This window comes from Dermacentor silvarum, chromosome 8 (assembly GCF_013339745.2).
Source record: "Dermacentor silvarum isolate Dsil-2018 chromosome 8, BIME_Dsil_1.4, whole genome shotgun sequence".
Taxonomy (NCBI): Eukaryota; Metazoa; Arthropoda; class Arachnida; order Ixodida; family Ixodidae; genus Dermacentor; species Dermacentor silvarum.
The window spans coordinates 178682463-178701546 of NC_051161.1; the positions used below are offsets into that span (position 1 = coordinate 178682463).

Genomic DNA, 19084 nt, shown 5'->3' on the forward strand with positions numbered 1-19084 from the left:
GCAAATGACAATGGCTGTGAGGTGAGCTTTAGGATGCCTATGAGCCGACATTATATGTGCAGGCAGTTTATGCAGAGGAGAACTGGATGCAGGTGCTCAGCATAGAAGGTGTGCAACTACGTGGGTACCTTCATATAACCTTCATCCATATATACGCGATGATCATTTTTTAGGTATTCTGTAATATTTAAAAAATCGTCTGTTGCAGATAGCATAATTGTAGTCCTTAAACTGGAATATTCAAAGAGCGGACATTACTCGCACGAGAAATTTAACACATTGTCAATTAAATAAATATCACTAATTAAATTCGTAATTTCTTACTTCATGGGACGTATTTAAATTTAGGAATTGTAGCCGGTGAGTTGTAGCCACTTGGAATGAATCTCCAGAATGACATCCACTTGGAGATATGCACCATCAAACGAACCGTAAAAATGCACGACTCCGGAGAACGGCCTCCGAGCCGCATGTTTTTTGACGTTGACTTGCTCAGTGACCACAAACCCTATATCGATTTTAGCGATGCAGGAATTTCATGTTCCTTTAATAAATGGTGCTGTTGTTGCAGCGCACAAAATCTAACAGCACCTGCACTTCTCAGATGGCGCTGATAAATCGATCGAGTGCCTCCGTCGGAGGGGCAGCCGCCGGAGCATCCACTCTGCAGTCGTCTTTATTGTCGCTGACGCCGGCGGGGAGCCGACAGTTGCGAACAGTGCGCGCCGAAGGAAAACGTGTTTCAGCGAGCCAGCTCGGTCACTGGAGTGCAACGCCAGTTCAGGTGAGCACTTGCTTCACGCACCGTGGCAACATTGCCGCCGACGTACCAGCCAAATTTTGCTAATTTGTTTCTTTATTAATGTTGTACTTTTGTACTTGCAATGTTTTACGTGTGGTTCGTGTCTGCTAGTAGGCAGACGACCGTGCGAGTGGAAACCGTCATTTTACGTCTGAAGATAAAATGCATTCCCAGCGGTCCTTATCTCGCGATGTCAACTGTCGCTGTCTGTGCCACGACGTACGCACGAGTGCACTCTCGGAAACTGGCCTGTGGCCAAATGCGGGGGCACCCACAATTGATGGCCACGCGCGTTTCTGCAGCTCAGTTGCGCTGCTGGCACGGCATGTATGATACGCAATAAAAGTAGATTAGCCTCGATATGCGACAGCCGCCATGGAAACTCTGGCTAAGTCCGATTTGCGTTTCTTCGCTGGCGGCTTCCTTTCGTCAGTTTCGTTGGTTTCCAATAAGGTGGCTCAGTCAGCTAAGGCTGCTGAGCACGCGGCACCGAATCCCGGCCGCATTTTGATGGAGACGAAATGCAAAAACCCCCGTGCCTTGTAGTGCACGTTAAAGAACCCCAGGTTCTTTAACATTAATCCGGAGCACTCCACTACGGCGTGCCTCTTAATCAGAACCGGTTTTGGCATGGAAACCCCAGAAAGGGGAAAGTACAGTGGATGGTAGCAAAAAAAAAAAAAAAAAGTCTCAGAGTAAAGCATTTTAATGGGACTCAATATGATGATTCTCAAGAAGCTGATTAGAACAGCAACAGAACAAAATAGCCTAATAGCAGAACAAATCGCACATAATCCATAGCGAGTGCGAACAAGTAAATTTAGAACTAGATAGAGGGCAAAGAGAAACAACAAAATGTCAAGAACTACTATGAGGTATGTATTTTAAGCAACATTTTAAAACATTTGAATGTAAAAAAGCGCTCGAAAAATATTAAGACAGAAACTTACGATTTAGAATTGCGTGAAGTGCGTGATAGGCGAGATATAGCTGGGATAAGAATAGTATTTATTACAAGGGTATAAGCGCTGGTTTGCACTCAGCGCGTGTCACGTCTACCTTTTCTCTGGCCTCGTATATTTCGAGTGCTGTTTTACCTTCACACTGCAATTTTACCGACCCGCCCAGTTTGCCGCACTTGTCTGTTTAAAACATGCCAGACATGTGACATTCCTAATGGCGGGAAACTGGTAATTCGTTCTAAATTTTATGATTGCGAAACGAATTGTTTGCATCGGTTAGTACGGACCCTTGGAAGGGAATTATTTTGACTGGCTGCTCATTCAGACAGCCGTCAAACACTCCGTCGTGTGACCGTCACGTGAAAAAAAAAAAAAGTACAGCTGCAGGCACGACGGAGCAGTGTACGTCGACAGCAGCACGGTTTCCTACTGACCGGTCCCATGTTCGCCTAAACCTAGAGAAATATAATCTAAACGGTGCATTGAATCTTTTTGACGTTTGTGTAGTGTTTGCATAAACTGTGTAATGACAAGCCACAGCAACCACGGACAAAAGGAGCTCGGCAACGGGGCAGCCGCCGATGTCAACTTGGAAACGGACATGCGACGCTTGCTGTGCCACATGCAAAGACAACGAGCACCGCGGCGTCAAACGAATGCGTAGAGACGTGCGCACACCGTCAATTTCAACGTGTAGCTCCGTTTCCGAGCTGACATCGGCGCCGCTGAGCCCCTTATACTCTAGTACCCCGCACCAGGGGTCGTGAGCATCTTTCTGCTACTGTTCTCGCTTTGCAAGCAGAGACACGCTCAGCGACCAAGTGCGTGGGGGAACATGTGCAGGCGTTGTCCGAAATTTGAGCACCACCGAAACGCACAGCTGAGTTTTCCATGTGCCACGCGTAGAACGAATGTAAACAGCAGCCGCTGCTGTTGCCAGCTTCAGCTTTGTAAAATGGCTGTATTTAGCGACGGCTTCTTAATTTATGATTGATCGATTTCGTAGGGGAGGTCGCCGGTGACCCGTTTTTGAAGGGAAAATGACAGGGAACCCCTCTCCCCTGACGAAAAACGGTGCCGTGATGGTGACGCGACGGAGCGTTTGACCGCTGTGTGAATGAGGTCTAAGAGGTGACAGATGTTTTTATTTTTATTTTATTTTTATTTTCAATACTGTGAGACCCTTCGGGCTGTTACAGCGTGGGAAAATTCGCAACACTAAGAGCGAATATACAAACAGCGTGACACAAGCAGCACAATGCAAACTGAAAGCAAAAGTGTATAAACAGCATAAACAAAACAGCAACAGAAACAGCGCAGTGCAACGCCATATGAAAAAAAAAAAAACAACAACAACAACAAAAAACATTGAATTTAAACATATTGTAACGGATACGAAAGGCAGGCACAAAAAGAGAGAAGAGAAGACGAAGAGAACGAAGAGCTCGAGAGGCCGGACTGCGCTACGATCACGCTCCGATCATCGTCCACCTCCTGTAAAATAAACCCATTTCTTCATAACTCTTCGTAACAGTTGTGGTGGAGGTGCGGGGTAATCGACACCCGAAGACGGAGGCTGAACCACAAGTTCTTCGACGGAGCCGTCGCCTTGCTGGACTCCCACCGAATACACCGGAGTTGAACATGTCCTACGACGCAGACGAACAACGGCGCATTCCAACTGCTGCGCCGATCAGTTCCGTTCAGCAGCTGAAACATGCGCGTCCCTTCGCCGGAAGACCGGACGAAGACGTCGAGGAATGGTTCATCCATTATCACCGGGTGAGTGTCGCCAACAAGTGGAACAGCGCTTCTCAGCTATCGAACATCGTGTTCTCTCTAACGGATACTGCGTTGGTGGGGTTCGACAATCACGAGGAAACGTTAACGACATGGGGCAGATTTGTTTCTGAAATCAAAAAGCGATTCGGCGACTCCGCGACGAAAAAGAAAAGGGCAGAACAGACGCTACTGCAACGCGCGCAAGTGCCAGGCGAAACTAGCACGACCTACATTGAGGCAGTAGTAAAACTGTGTAGGATGGTAGATTCCGGAATGTCTGAGGAAGACAAATTCGGGCACATCCTAAAAGGAATTGCTGATGATGTTTACAGTTTCCTCATCGCAAAAGACACCCTGGCTTCCGTCGCCGACATCATTCGGCACTGTCGCACTTTCGAGCAACTGAAGACGAGGCGCATCAAGCCGAAGTTTGGCAGGCTAGCCAATGTGACGACAGTTGCAAGCGTAGAGAGCAACCAGCCCCTCGATCTTGCAGCAACGATCCGACAAATAGTTCGGGAAGAACTCAGCCTGCACGCGCAAGTGACACACCCAGGCACTCATAGCTTCCGCTTACCACCAGATTTCGAGCCAAACGTGGCATCCTTCTCCCCGTATACTGCGGCAAGGGGCATTGAAGATTATGAACTCGTGCCCCGACAGCAGCCACGTCTCTACGACAGAGGCCCTACTTATGACGCTCAGCCACAACGAGAACAGCCGCGTTTTTACCCCCGAAACCCTGTGACTTCTGTGAGGCGGCGCCAAGAACAGCACCGACCCTACTACCACGACGTGGCTTATAATCGATATAATGGATTTCAGCGAGCAGCAGACACACATTATTCACATGACAACGAACTTTCTCGCCGCCGGCAGCAGGCTAGCATTCGCTTCGAGGAAGATGCTGTCAACCGCGACCCTCCCGAGTGCTACAACTGCGGTTCCACAGGCCATATTGCTCGGTATTGTCGCCAAGGCCGTCAATCACGAAGGACACCACCGATGTTCTCGCCACCCGGAACCCGTACTTCATATGACTTGCGGACGACCGATTTGCTTCCAATGGACCGCTTCTCGCGCGCGACCAGACGCAGCGATTCGCCAGCATCTGAGCGCAGTTTGACGCCACCATGTAACCAGGGGCGGATCCAGGTTTTTTCTGAGGGGGGGGGGGGGGGGGTCAGCTTCTGTCAATGACGATGATGATGATAGTAGCCTTTCTTATTTACCGAAATTCACCGTTTCTTCTCACGATAAACCCGCGTTTTATACGGCTAGAGCAACACCTGTAGCCCACCGTGGTGGCTCAGTCAGCTCAGGCGTTGCGCTGCTGAGCACGAGATCGCAGGATCGAGTCCCGGCCGCGGCGGCCGCATTTCGATGGAGGCGAAATGTAAAAACGTCCGTGTGCTTGCGCTGTAGTGCGCGTTAAAGAACCCCAGGTGGTCAAAATTAATCCGGAGCCTTCCAGTACGGCGTGCCTCATAATCAGAACTGGTTTTGGCACGTAAAACCCCAGAAAGAGGAAGAAGACCTGTAGCGAAGCCAGATGTCGGTTTCTCCGAGTTTATATGAAAAGGGCGTTACTCAATACAGCTTGGCGGCTGTGCCTGATAATACAGGGTGCTCAAAACTAAGCTTTATGCTTTTCTTTAAATTAGGCACTGGGAGGCACGCGAAGACCACCTGTGCAAATAAGTTATGTAGCCAGAGGGCACAAAGTGAGATGATAATAATCGCTGTGAGCAGCCCAATAACTAAAATTGAACAATTATTTTTTGTCGACTGCAGTAAGTGGGTATATTTGTATTGAAAACTTAGAGGCAGTCGTGTTTTTTACTGCTGTCAATAAAAAAAATGTCACAGTTTCGCCCTAAGGGCGAAGCAATGAATGCGATAGCAACACAGCAATGTCATACGAAGTAAGGTGAGCGGCTTTGGTAGCAATATGAATTGTAGTAAACATGAGCTGATTAAGTAAGCAGGTGTGCAGCGGCGTAAGTAGACCGACATGAAGAGAGGCTCGATGACCACGAGAAGGCGCGTGTGAAACGGTGGTGTTGATGAGAAAGGCTTCCCGTGGGCTGCGCGTGCGAAGGGACACACCTGGAGCGCTGCACTGCCGATCCGGGCAGCATTGCATGTGTAGCGTGCGTTGGAAAATGTGGCCCGACTATTACTAACTGAATGAACAAGCGTGGTGTGAGCGCGCACAAACAAACATGAATAGATCACACTGAATGACTGCAGACAACGATGGTCAAAACGCTGGCAGCGAGCCCATACGCCGCAGCGGGCGAAGGTACGTGCGGTCTATCGCTTCAACGGAAACTGAGCGGCGAATGCACGGCGCATAAAGGTCAGAGCCGTGTGGAGATAAGAGACGGTGCGGACGAGCGACGAGCGTGGTTGTTGGCAGAGTAGAAGTGCGCCCCCCCCCCGCGCTCCCTCCGGCGCTGGCTTCCCGTTTCCTTGCTTGCGCGTGGGTGATTGAGTGCGTTCGCTCTCCGTGATAGCGCGCGTCCCCGCACGCTTCCGCTCGGGCATACGGCGCGCGGCGAAGATTTTATCTATAGGGAACCTCACGGCGACGGCGACGGCAGAAATCCGGTAGAAGTGTCCATATAATTGCTATCGCAATAAAAGTTAATTATTCAATTTTAGTCAATTCGGCTGCTGACAGCGATAATTATCATCTCACTTTGCGTCCCCCTGGCCACATAACTTATTTGTGCAGGTGGTCTTCGCGTGCCTCCCAGTGGCTAATATTAAGAAAACTATAAAGCTTAATTTTGAACACCCGGTATATCTAGCCTGTATTGTTTCTTAAAATAAAATTTGCGATGATCTGTTGCAGGTTCGTTATAAATGCGTAAGCACGGGTCCGTCTTTGGAGTTCTGTTGGGACACCTTGTTTTCGTTAAGGATATTCTTTCTGTTCGGCTGAGACACCTTCGTTTGCTTTGGAGCTCCAACGCGGCAACCACTACGCTGGTTGTTTACGATATGCGAATTACCGCGTATGAAGACTCACGACGCCACCTACAAGAAGAACGATGTGGTGTAGTAGCCGAGAGCGCAGGCCAGCGTCTTCGTGTTTTGTTTCCCACGCGACGTCATCCTTTTACACAAGGAGCGCATCTGCTCCCGTTTCTCTATCTACGCGACGCCATCCTTGGCCCGCGCGCTGGCGTTGGCCGCTGAGGTCACGCTCCCCCACTTCGCAGCCGCTGCTCGAGACTTCGCCCCGCTCCGCGAGAACGCCCACTCAGATAAACGGATCCAGCGGCTTTGACCCTACTTTGCTTAATGTACGGCAATAAAACTGCGAAGTTGCAATGAAAAACTTGTAGCGTACGAACGGTACTGTGCTCGTACTGGATATTGTCAACGTGTAACTGTGATCACAATGAGTGCTACAGTTAAAAAAAGTTGCCCATACGCAGTTCTTAGTTTAGCTGTTAGTTGTTATTATGTATGCAGGGTTTGTCCGAAAAGTAATGTCAGTGAGTCGATTAAAAAGAAATTATTGATCAGATCGGTACAACACAATAAAATGTTTCAAAATAGGCTCCTCCTGCGTCGTTACGTTGCTTGTAGCGAGATTTCCAACCATCGAAGGCGTCACGGTAGGCCTCCTTAGGAATGTCCTTTAAAGTCTTTGTGCAAGCCTCTTCGACTTTGCCAACTGTCGCGAAATGATGTCCCTTCATGGGAATTTTCAAGCGCAGAAAGAAGAAGAAGCCTGGGAGAGCCACGTCAGGACTGTAGGGCGGCTCGGGAACCATTGGCATCTTTCAATCGGCCAGGAAGCGGGTCTCGAGGAAGGCGGTGCAGGCTGCATGGTGCGTTGTCATGGTGAAGTTTCCAATCGCCCCCGATATCAGGCCGGGTGCGATGAATCCTTCGCTTGAGTCGCTTGAGCACTTTCACGTAGAATTTGGCGTTCACGGTTGTGCCATGGGGTACACACTCCTGGTGGACTAGGCCACTGATGTCAAAGAACACAATCAGCACGGTCTTGACCTTTGACTTGCTAATTCTGGCCTTCTTGGGGTGAGCGGACGCCTGGCTGTGCCACTTGGCACTTTGCCTTTTTGTTTCGGGGTCGTATTCATAAACCGAAGTCTTGTCACCTGTGGTGACATTGTCCAAAACGTGGGGGTCACTTTCGCACAAGTCATAAACCTCCTGCCACGTTTCAACTAAGCTCGATTGTTGGTCGTCCGTTAACATTTTGCGCAAGATCTTCGCGCACACTTTTCGCATCTGAAAATTATTCGTCAAAATCTCGTGAACGGTACTTTTTCGAATTTTTACTTTCTGTGCCACTAAACGGACACTCAAACGAGGGTCTTAGTACAAAATGATCTCTCGCGCGCGTCACATTTTCGTCGGTGATGGTCGCTGATGGCGGTACAGCGCGGGCTTCATCGCTGACCTCTTCACAACCTTCTAAAAAGACCTTGTGCCCCCGGTAAACTTGACGTTCTGACAAACAATTACGACCAAAAGCTGTCTTTATCATAGGAAAAGTTTCCACTGCAGACTTGCCGAGTTTCATACAAAACTCGATGGCAATCCTTTGTTCCAACGAGCGCTGCATTACGGCTTGCACGGTAAATGAAAATGAGTTGACGAAAAACCTTGTCCTTACTCTCCAGATGGTCGCAGACGACTGAGCGACAGCGCGTTCGTAAGCTCACTTCCCCTCCACCAATCCCAAATGGTCGTAGCGCGCTGCGACGTATGGTCGCTTCACAATATAATCACTGACATTACTTTTCGGACAAACCCTGTATATGAACACTTCCGCAAATGATCTCTTTCATTAAGCAGGTTGGTCGAGGAACCAATGACAGCCAATGAGGCAACCGATGACACCCCAAGGGGCAACGAAGTTGATCAGGCGCGAAGGCGCTCGCGCGGACATCGGCATGCTTGGCAAAAGGGACGTCTCCTCGTTCATTCGACGCCACTGACGGGACGCGTAAGGCACCGCCGGTGCCAGGAGGTCCAAGGTGTTCATGAGAAAAAATAACTACGGCAACTTCGCGACACCACACCCCGACGGAATACAACTAAGCTTGTGAGCGAGCTAGCTTTACTTCTACATGGCTGACATCACTGGTACTCGCGAAAAATACTTTTGAAGAATGCTGGGGGCCATTTTTTGCGACAGGGCCATCCCCCTGTCAGCGAGGGGGCGATGCAGAAATCTGAGGGGGGGGGGGGGGGTCAGGACATCCGGACATCCCCCCTGGATCCGCGCCTGCATGTAACCGTCCCCGTCGCTCTCCATCCCCTCGGCGCCGTTCTTCCTCACCACCGCCGGGAAACTAGCATCCGCGGCCAATGGAGGTGAGGTCGCCGGACGGTCTTTGCAAGAAATACCTCTGCCTGTTGTGGTGCACAAAAACAAAGTGAATGTGTTGATTCACGGAATACCGACCATGGCGTTAGTTGATACTGGAGCAACTGTGTCTGTGATGAGCCTCGCTTTCAAAAACCGTCTAGGCCACAAATTTATGTTTTCTTGGAACGACGGTATTACCTTTCGTGGAGTAGGCGGCGAGTGGCTTCATCCCCTTGGTGTTTGTGCTGTGAGTGTTTTGTTGGCTGGGGAAAGTGTTTGTGTCGGAATTCCTTGTTCTTACTCGTTGTTCACACGATGTTATTCTTGGTATCGATTTTCTTAAACAATGCGGTACTTCCGTGGACTGTGGTTGTGGCGAAATATCGTTAAACAAGTTATTTATATCAGCATGTCCCGAACAAAGCTCGCGTGGTGAAGACAGGGACACAGACACACTCAATGTTCTTGATGAAGTGATTGCACCATCGTGGTGCCTGACGCCCGTTCGTGTTTTTGCAAATACTGTTGACGCTGATTGTGTTGACCTTGTAGTTAGGCCTCTCCGCATAAACTGTGCTAAAAAAAGTGTACTTGTGCCCTGCTCTGTCGTGTGCATGACAAAAGGAGTCGCCACATTGTGGTCGCTGAACTGTTCATCCACGCCGGTTGTCCTCCCTCGCGGTATGAAAATCGCTCTATTCGATGAAGCCGCATGTAGCTCAATAGCGGCACTAACTGCGGACGTCTCTACAGCTTGCTGTCCTTGCGATAATCGCCTTTCTGAAGAGTTAATACTTGGCATGATCAGCAAGGCTCTCTGTACATCGGAACAGCAAGCACTGGTACAGGTCCTTGCCAGGCATGAGGCTGCATTCGACTTCACACATGTAGATGCACCCCTTCAGTTACCGTCGTCCCGCGCTCGTCACCGAATAGATACCGGCTCCGCACACCCCATCCGCCAGAAGCCCTAGCGAGTGTCATCCTCCGAGCGCAAAGTTATTGCAGAGCAAGTCAGGGAGATGATGAACAAAGGTGTCGTACAAGAGTCGTCTAGCACATGGGCAGCCCCAGTAATCCTGGTCAGGAAAAAAGATGGCTCCTGGAGATTCTGCGTAAATTACAGACGTCTAAACGCAGTGACAAAGAAGGATGTCAATCCGCTACCACGAATCGATGACGACATTGATTGCTTACACGCTGCTTCGTACTTCTCAACACTTGCTTTGCGATCGGGGTATTGGCAAATACCTATGGACCCTGCCGACAAAAAAAAAGACCGCTTTCGTGACTCCAGATGGCCTATTCGAATTTAATGTTATGCCTTTTGGCCTTTGCAATGCTCCTGCCACCTTCGAAAGATTCATGGACACAGTACTACGCGGTCTAAAGTGGGAGACATGCATGTGTTACCTCGATGATGTTGTAGTATTTGGCCGCACGTTTGAAGACCATAACGAACGCCTCAGCCTTGTTCTCGACTGCATCGAAAAAGCTGGACTGGTTCTAAACTAAAAAAAAAATGTAGGTTTGGCGAACGCCAAACACTGGTCCTGGGACACTTAGTCGACAAGGATGGCGTCAGACCCGATCCTCGTAAGATCGAAGCGGTGAGCGCCTTCAAGCCACCGCAGTCAGCACGAGAACTTCGCTCATTCATTGGCCCATGTTCGTATTTCCGTCGTTTTGTTCCCCGCTTTGCCGACATCGTTTACCCATTGACAAGTATTTTGCGAGAAAATGCGGCCTTCCATTGGACACCAGAGTGTGACGCTTCATTCTCTCAATTGAAGTTTATACTAACGTCAGCACCCCTCTTGCGTCACTTCGATCCATCTTGCCTGACTGAAGTTCACACTGATGCTAGTGGAATCGGGATAGGCGCGGTGCTTGTACAACGTCACCGTGGCGCAGAACATGTTGTCGCATATGCCAGCCGTTGCCTGAGCAAATCTGAACGCAATTATACGGTTACGGAACAAGAATGCCTGGTAGCTGTTTTCGCTGTACAGAAGTTTCGGTGCTATCTTTACGGTATACCATTCAAGATTATCACCGACCATCATTCTTTATGCTGGCTGGTCGGTTTGCGTGATCCCTCTGGTCGCCTCGCACGTTGGGCGCAGCGCCTCCAGGAATACGACTTTGTGGTGTCGTACAAGAGTGGCCGTGGTCACGCTGACGCAGACTGCCTCTCTCGGATTCCTCTTGCAACTACCGACTGCGATGCTGAGAATTTTGACGACTGCCTCGCTGCTGTTACTTGTACGTTCCCTGATGCGGCAGACTTTCAGCGAGAACAACGGAATGATCTTACCCTCGATCCGCTTTTTGTTGCCGCCCGTACTTCTCAAGGGAGCGGTCGCTTTACTGTCCGTGATGAGTTGCTCTACAAAACTAATTACTCCGCGAACGGAGCGCATTTTCCGCTTGTTGTCCCCGAGAGTCTCCACTCCGACGTTCTACGCGCCATGCATGACGATGCGACATCCGGACATTTCGGCTTCGTACGAACGCTACACCGCACGCAGGAGCGCTTTTACTGGTCAAAAATGTACGAAACAACCAAGCGCTATATCGCTAGTTGTGAAACGTCCCAACGTCACAAGCGACCGACCACCGCAGCCCCGGGTCCCCTTGGGGCCATTGACACCGCCTAGTACGCCGTTCGAGCAAGTAGGCATTGACCTTTTGGGTCTATTCCCGTTATCCAACAACAAGACCCGTTGGATAATTGTCTGCGTTGACCACCTTACACGGTATGCCGAAACTGCAGCCATACCCTCTTCCACCGCTGCTTGCGTGGCGGTCTTCCTGCTGCGTTCCGTGGTCCTTCGTCATGGCCCCCCACGTGTCATCATCAGCGACCGCGGTCGCCAGTTCACTGCTGATGCCATTGAAGAGTTACTTCGTTTGTGCACTTCACAGTTCCGGCATTCCACGCCGGAATAAGCACAATATTTGTTGGCTACTCCGATGTGCACTGCCGACGAACTGGAATTGGTCTTCGTTGTACTGGTCCTTTTTATGCCGTCGGTGCCTTGCGCATTCCTCGTGAAGTGGGCGTTGCCACGCTTGCTTTCCCGCGCAGATAGACTTGTACGATCAGTGACGATGCAGGCGATGATCAGGCTTGTCGCGTGCGTCCGTGTTCCACCGGGTAGTAATAATTTATTCCACAGGGCTATCGGTAGGCTGTAGAAGTAAGCACAATATTTGTTGGCTACTCCGATGTGCACTGCCGACGAACTGGAATTGGTCTTCGTTGTACTGGTCCTTTTTATGCCGTTGGGCGCCCTGCGCATTCCTTGTGAAGTGGGCGTTGCCACGCCTGTTTTCCCGCGCAGATATACTTGTACGATTAGTGACGATGCAGGCGATGATCAGGCTTGTCGCGTGCGTCCGTGTTCCACCGGGTAGTAATAATTTATTCCACAGGCCTATCGGTGTAGAAGCAAGCACAATATTTGGTAGCTACTCCGATGTACACTGCCGACGAACTGGAATTGGTCTTCGTGCTACTGGTCCTTTTTATGCCGTTGGGCGCCCTGCGCATTCCTTGTGAAGTGGGCGTTGCCACGCCTGTTTTCCCGCGCAGATATACTTGTACGATCAGTGACGATGCAGGCGATGATCAGGCTTGTCGCGTGCGTCCGTGTTCCACCGGGTAGTAATAATTTATTCCACAGGCCTATCGGTGTAGAAGCAAGCACAATATTTGGTAGCTACTCCGATGTACACTGCCGACGAACTGGAATTGGTCTTCGTGCTACTGGTCCTTTTTATGCCGTTGGGCGCCCTGCGCATTCCTTGTGAAGTGGGCGTTGCCACGCCTGTTTTCCCGCGCAGATATACTTGTACGATTAGTGACGATGCAGGCGATGATCAGGCTTGTCGCGTGCGTCCGTGTTCCACCGGGTAGTAATAATTTATTCCACAGGCCTATCGGTGTAGAAGCAAGCACAATATTTGGTAGCTACTCCGATGTACACTGCCGACGAACTGGAATTGGTCTTCGTGCTACTGGTCCTTTTTATGCCGTTGGGCGCCCTGCGCATTCCTTGTGAAGTGGGCGTTGCCACGCCTGTTTTCCCGCGCAGATATACTTGTACGATTAGTGACGATGCAGGCGATGATCAGGCTTGTCGCGTGCGTCCGTGTTCCACCGGGTAGTAATAATTTATTCCACAGGCCTATCGGTGTAGAAGCAAGCACAATATTTGGTAGCTACTCCGATGTACACTGCCGACGAACTGGAATTGGTCTTCGTGCTACTGGTCCTTTTTATGCCGTTGGGCGCCCTGCGCATTCCTTGTGAAGTGGGCGTTGCCACGCCTGTTTTCCCGCGCAGATATACTTGTACGATTAGTGACGATGCAGGCGATGATCAGGCTTGTCGCGTGCGTCCGTGTTCCACCGGGTAGTAATAATTTATTCCACAGGCCTATCGGTGTAGAAGCAAGCACAATATTTGGTAGCTACTCCGATGTACACTGCCGACGAACTGGAATTGGTCTTCGTGCTACTGGTCCTTTTTATGCCGTTGGGCGCCCTGCGCATTCCTTGTGAAGTGGGCGTTGCCACGCCTGTTTTCCCGCGCAGATATACTTGTACGATTAGTGACGATGCAGGCGATGATCAGGCTTGTCGCGTGCGTCCGTGTTCCACCGGGTAGTAATAATTTATTCCACAGGCCTATCGGTGTAGAAGCAAGCACAATATTTGGTAGCTACTCCGATGTACACTGCCGACGAACTGGAATTGGTCTTCGTGCTACTGGTCCTTTTTATGCCGTTGGGCGCCCTGCGCATTCCTTGTGAAGTGGGCGTTGCCACGCCTGTTTTCCCGCGCAGATATACTTGTACGATTAGTGACGATGCAGGCGATGATCAGGCTTGTCGCGTGCGTCCGTGTTCCACCGGGTAGTAATAATTTATTCCACAGGCCTATCGGTGTAGAAGCAAGCACAATATTTGGTAGCTACTCCGATGTACACTGCCGACGAACTGGAATTGGTCTTCGTGCTACTGGTCCTTTTTATGCCGTTGGGCGCCCTGCGCATTCCTTGTGAAGTGGGCGTTGCCACGCCTGTTTTCCCGCGCAGATATACTTGTACGATTAGTGACGATGCAGGCGATGATCAGGCTTGTCGCGTGCGTCCGTGTTCCACCGGGTAGTAATAATTTATTCCACAGGCCTATCGGTGTAGAAGCAAGCACAATATTTGGTAGCTACTCCGATGTACACTGCCGACGAACTGGAATTGGTCTTCGTGCTACTGGTCCTTTTTATGCCGTTGGGCGCCCTGCGCATTCCTTGTGAAGTGGGCGTTGCCACGCCTGTTTTCCCGCGCAGATATACTTGTACGATTAGTGACGATGCAGGCGATGATCAGGCTTGTCGCGTGCGTCCGTGTTCCACCGGGTAGTAATAATTTATTCCACAGGCCTATCGGTGTAGAAGCAAGCACAATATTTGGTAGCTACTCCGATGTACACTGCCGACGAACTGGAATTGGTCTTCGTGCTACTGGTCCTTTTTATGCCGTTGGGCGCCCTGCGCATTCCTTGTGAAGTGGGCGTTGCCACGCCTGTTTTCCCGCGCAGATATACTTGTACGATTAGTGACGATGCAGGCGATGATCAGGCTTGTCGCGTGCGTCCGTGTTCCACCGGGTAGTAATAATTTATTCCACAGGCCTATCGGTGTAGAAGCAAGCACAATATTTGGTAGCTACTCCGATGTACACTGCCGACGAACTGGAATTGGTCTTCGTGCTACTGGTCCTTTTTATGCCGTTGGGCGCCCTGCGCATTCCTTGTGAAGTGGGCGTTGCCACGCCTGTTTTCCCGCGCAGATATACTTGTACGATTAGTGACGATGCAGGCGATGATCAGGCTTGTCGCGTGCGTCCGTGTTCCACCGGGTAGTAATAATTTATTCCACAGGCCTATCGGTGTAGAAGCAAGCACAATATTTGGTAGCTACTCCGATGTACACTGCCGACGAACTGGAATTGGTCTTCGTGCTACTGGTCCTTTTTATGCCGTTGGGCGCCCTGCGCATTCCTTGTGAAGTGGGCGTTGCCACGCCTGTTTTCCCGCGCAGATATACTTGTACGATCAGTGACGATGCAGGCGATGATCAGGCTTGTCGCGTGCGTCCGTGTTCCACCGGGTAGTAATAATTTATTCCACAGGCCTATCGGTGTAGAAGCAAGCACAATATTTGGTAGCTACTCCGATGTACACTGCCGACGAACTGGAATTGGTCTTCGTGCTACTGGTCCTTTTTATGCCGTTGGGCGCCCTGCGCATTCCTTGTGAAGTGGGCGTTGCCACGCCTGTTTTCCCGCGCAGATATACTTGTACGATTAGTGACGATGCAGGCGATGATCAGGCTTGTCGCGTGCGTCCGTGTTCCACCGGGTAGTAATAATTTATTCCACAGGCCTATCGGTGTAGAAGCAAGCACAATATTTGGTAGCTACTCCGATGTACACTGCCGACGAACTGGAATTGGTCTTCGTGCTACTGGTCCTTTTTATGCCGTTGGGCGCCCTGCGCATTCCTTGTGAAGTGGGCGTTGCCACGCCTGTTTTCCCGCGCAGATATACTTGTACGATAGTGACGATGCAGGCGATGATCAGGCTTGTCGCGTGCGTCCGTGTTCCACCGGGTAGTAATAATTTATTCCACAGGCCTATCGGTGTAGAAGCAAGCACAATATTTGGTAGCTACTCCGATGTACACTGCCGACGAACTGGAATTGGTCTTCGTGCTACTGGTCCTTTTTATGCCGTTGGGCGCCCTGCGCATTCCTTGTGAAGTGGGCGTTGCCACGCCTGTTTTCCCGCGCAGATATACTTGTACGATTAGTGACGATGCAGGCGATGATCAGGCTTGTCGCGTGCGTCCGTGTTCCACCGGGTAGTAATAATTTATTCCACAGGCCTATCGGTGTAGAAGCAAGCACAATATTTGGTAGCTACTCCGATGTACACTGCCGACGAACTGGAATTGGTCTTCGTGCTACTGGTCCTTTTTATGCCGTTGGGCGCCCTGCGCATTCCTTGTGAAGTGGGCGTTGCCACGCCTGTTTTCCCGCGCAGATATACTTGTACGATTAGTGACGATGCAGGCGATGATCAGGCTTGTCGCGTGCGTCCGTGTTCCACCGGGTAGTAATAATTTATTCCACAGGCCTATCGGTGTAGAAGCAAGCACAATATTTGGTAGCTACTCCGATGTACACTGCCGACGAACTGGAATTGGTCTTCGTGCTACTGGTCCTTTTTATGCCGTTGGGCGCCCTGCGCATTCCTTGTGAAGTGGGCGTTGCCACGCCTGTTTTCCCGCGCAGATATACTTGTACGATTAGTGACGATGCAGGCGATGATCAGGCTTGTCGCGTGCGTCCGTGTTCCACCGGGTAGTAATAATTTATTCCACAGGCCTATCGGTGTAGAAGCAAGCACAATATTTGGTAGCTACTCCGATGTACACTGCCGACGAACTGGAATTGGTCTTCGTGCTACTGGTCCTTTTTATGCCGTTGGGCGCCCTGCGCATTCCTTGTGAAGTGGGCGTTGCCACGCCTGTTTTCCCGCGCAGATATACTTGTACGATTAGTGACGATGCAGGCGATGATCAGGCTTGTCGCGTGCGTCCGTGTTCCACCGGGTAGTAATAATTTATTCCACAGGCCTATCGGTGTAGAAGCAAGCACAATATTTGGTAGCTACTCCGATGTACACTGCCGACGAACTGGAATGGTCTTCGTGCTACTGGTCCTTTTTATGCCGTTGGGCGCTCTGCGCATTCCTTGTGAAGTGGGCGTTGCCACGCCTGTTTTCCCGCGCAGATATACTTGTACGATTAGTGACGATGCAGGCGATGATCAGGCTTGTCGCGTGCGTCCGTGTTCCACCGGGTAGTAATAATTTATTCCACAGGCCTATCGGTGTAGAAGCAAGCACAATATTTGGTAGCTACTCCGATGTACACTGCCGACGAACTGGAATTGGTCTTCGTGCTACTGGTCCTTTTTATGCCGTTGGGCGCCCTGCGCATTCCTTGTGAAGTGGGCGTTGCCACGCCTGTTTTCCCGCGCAGATATACTTGTACGATTAGTGACGATGCAGGCGATGATCAGGCTTGTCGCGTGCGTCCGTGTTCCACCGGGTAGTAATAATTTATTCCACAGGCCTATCGGTGTAGAAGCAAGCACAATATTTGGTAGCTACTCCGATGTACACTGCCGACGAACTGGAATTGGTCTTCGTGCTACTGGTCCTTTTTATGCCGTTGGGCGCCCTGCGCATTCCTTGTGAAGTGGGCGTTGCCACGCCTGTTTTCCCGCGCAGATATACTTGTACGATTAGTGACGATGCAGGCGATGATCAGGCTTGTCGCGTGCGTCCGTGTTCCACCGGGTAGTAATAATTTATTCCACAGGCCTATCGGTGTAGAAGCAAGCACAATATTTGGTAGCTACTCCGATGTACACTGCCGACGAACTGGAATTGGTCTTCGTGCTACTGGTCCTTTTTATGCCGTTGGGCGCCCTGCGCATTCCTTGTGAAGTGGGCGTTGCCACGCCTGTTTTCCCGCGCAGATATACTTGTACGATTAGTGACGATGCAGGCGATGATCAGGCTTGTCGCGTGCGTCCGTGTTCCACCGGGTAGTAATAATTTATTCCACAGGCCTATCGGTGTAGAAGCAAGCACAATATTTGGTAGCTACTCCGATGTACACTGCCGACGAACTGGAATTGGTCTTCGTGCTACTGGTCCTTTTTATGCCGTTGGGCGCCCTGCGCATTCCTTGTGAAGTGGGCGTTGCCACGCCTGTTTTCCCGCGCAGATATACTTGTACGATTAGTGACGATGCAGGCGATGATCAGGCTTGTCGCGTGCGTCCGTGTTCCACCGGGTAGTAATAATTTATTCCACAGGCCTATCGGTGTAGAAGCAAGCACAATATTTGGTAGCTACTCCGATGTACACTGCCGACGAACTGGAATTGGTCTTCGTGCTACTGGTCCTTTTTATGCCGTTGGGCGCCCTGCGCATTCCTTGTGAAGTGGGCGTTGCCACGCCTGTTTTCCCGCGCAGATATACTTGTACGATTAGTGACGATGCAGGCGATGATCAGGCTTGTCGCGTGCGTCCGTGTTCCACCGGGTAGTAATAATTTATTCCACAGGCCTATCGGTGTAGAAGCAAGCACAATATTTGGTAGCTACTCCGATGTACACTGCCGACGAACTGGAATTGGTCTTCGTGCTACTGGTCCTTTTTATGCCGTTGGGCGCTCTGCGCATTCCTTGTGAAGTGGGCGTTGCCACGCCTGTTTTCCCGCGCAGATATACTTGTACGATTAGTGACGATGCAGGCGATGATCAGGCTTGTCGCGTGCGTCCGTGTTCCACCGGGTAGTAATAATTTATTCCACAGGCCTATCGGTGTAGAAGCAAGCACAATATTTGGTAGCTACTCCGATGTACACTGCCGACGAACTGGAATTGGTCTTCGTGCTACTGGTCCTTTTTATGCCGTTGGGCGCCCTGCGCATTCCTTGTGAAGTGGGCGTTGCCACGCCTGTTTTCCCGCGCAGATATACTTGTACGATTAGTGACGATGCAGGCGATGATCAGGCTTGTCGCGTGCGTCCGTGTTCCACCGGGTAGTAATAATTTATTCCACAGGCCTATCGGTGTAGAAGCAAGCACAATATTTGGTAGCTACTCCGATGTACACTGCCGACGAACTGGAATTGGTCTTCGTGCTACTGGTCCTTTTTATGCCGTTGGGCGCCCTGCGCATTCCTTGTGAAGTGGGCGTTGCCACGCCTGTTTTCCCGCGCAGATATACTTGTACGATTAGTGACGATGCAGGCGATGATCAGGCTTGTCGCGTGCGTCCGTGTTCCACCGGGTAGTAATAATTTATTCCACAGGCCTATCGGTGTAGAAGCAAGCACAATATTTGGTAGCTACTCCGATGTACACTGCCGACGAACTGGAATTGGTCTTCGTGCTACTGGTCCTTTTTATGCCGTTGGGCGCCCTGCGCATTCCTTGTGAAGTGGGCGTTGCCACGCCTGTTTTCCCGCGCAGATATACTTGTACGATTAGTGACGATGCAGGCGATGATCAGGCTTGTCGCGTGCGTCC

The 19084-nt window shown here is 50.6% G+C and overlaps 1 protein-coding gene across 1 annotated transcript in view; it reads left to right on the forward strand.

Annotated features, from left to right (window-relative positions):
- Positions 1-681: 681 nt before the first annotated feature.
- The window catches only part of LOC119461884 (hydroxylysine kinase), a 435160-nt gene continuing 416757 nt past the window's right edge, over positions 682-19084 (forward strand). The window contains exon 1 of the mRNA XM_037723252.2: positions 682-784. The gene's annotated coding sequence lies outside the window, so the exon portion shown is untranslated. The remainder of the gene's footprint in view (positions 785-19084) is intronic.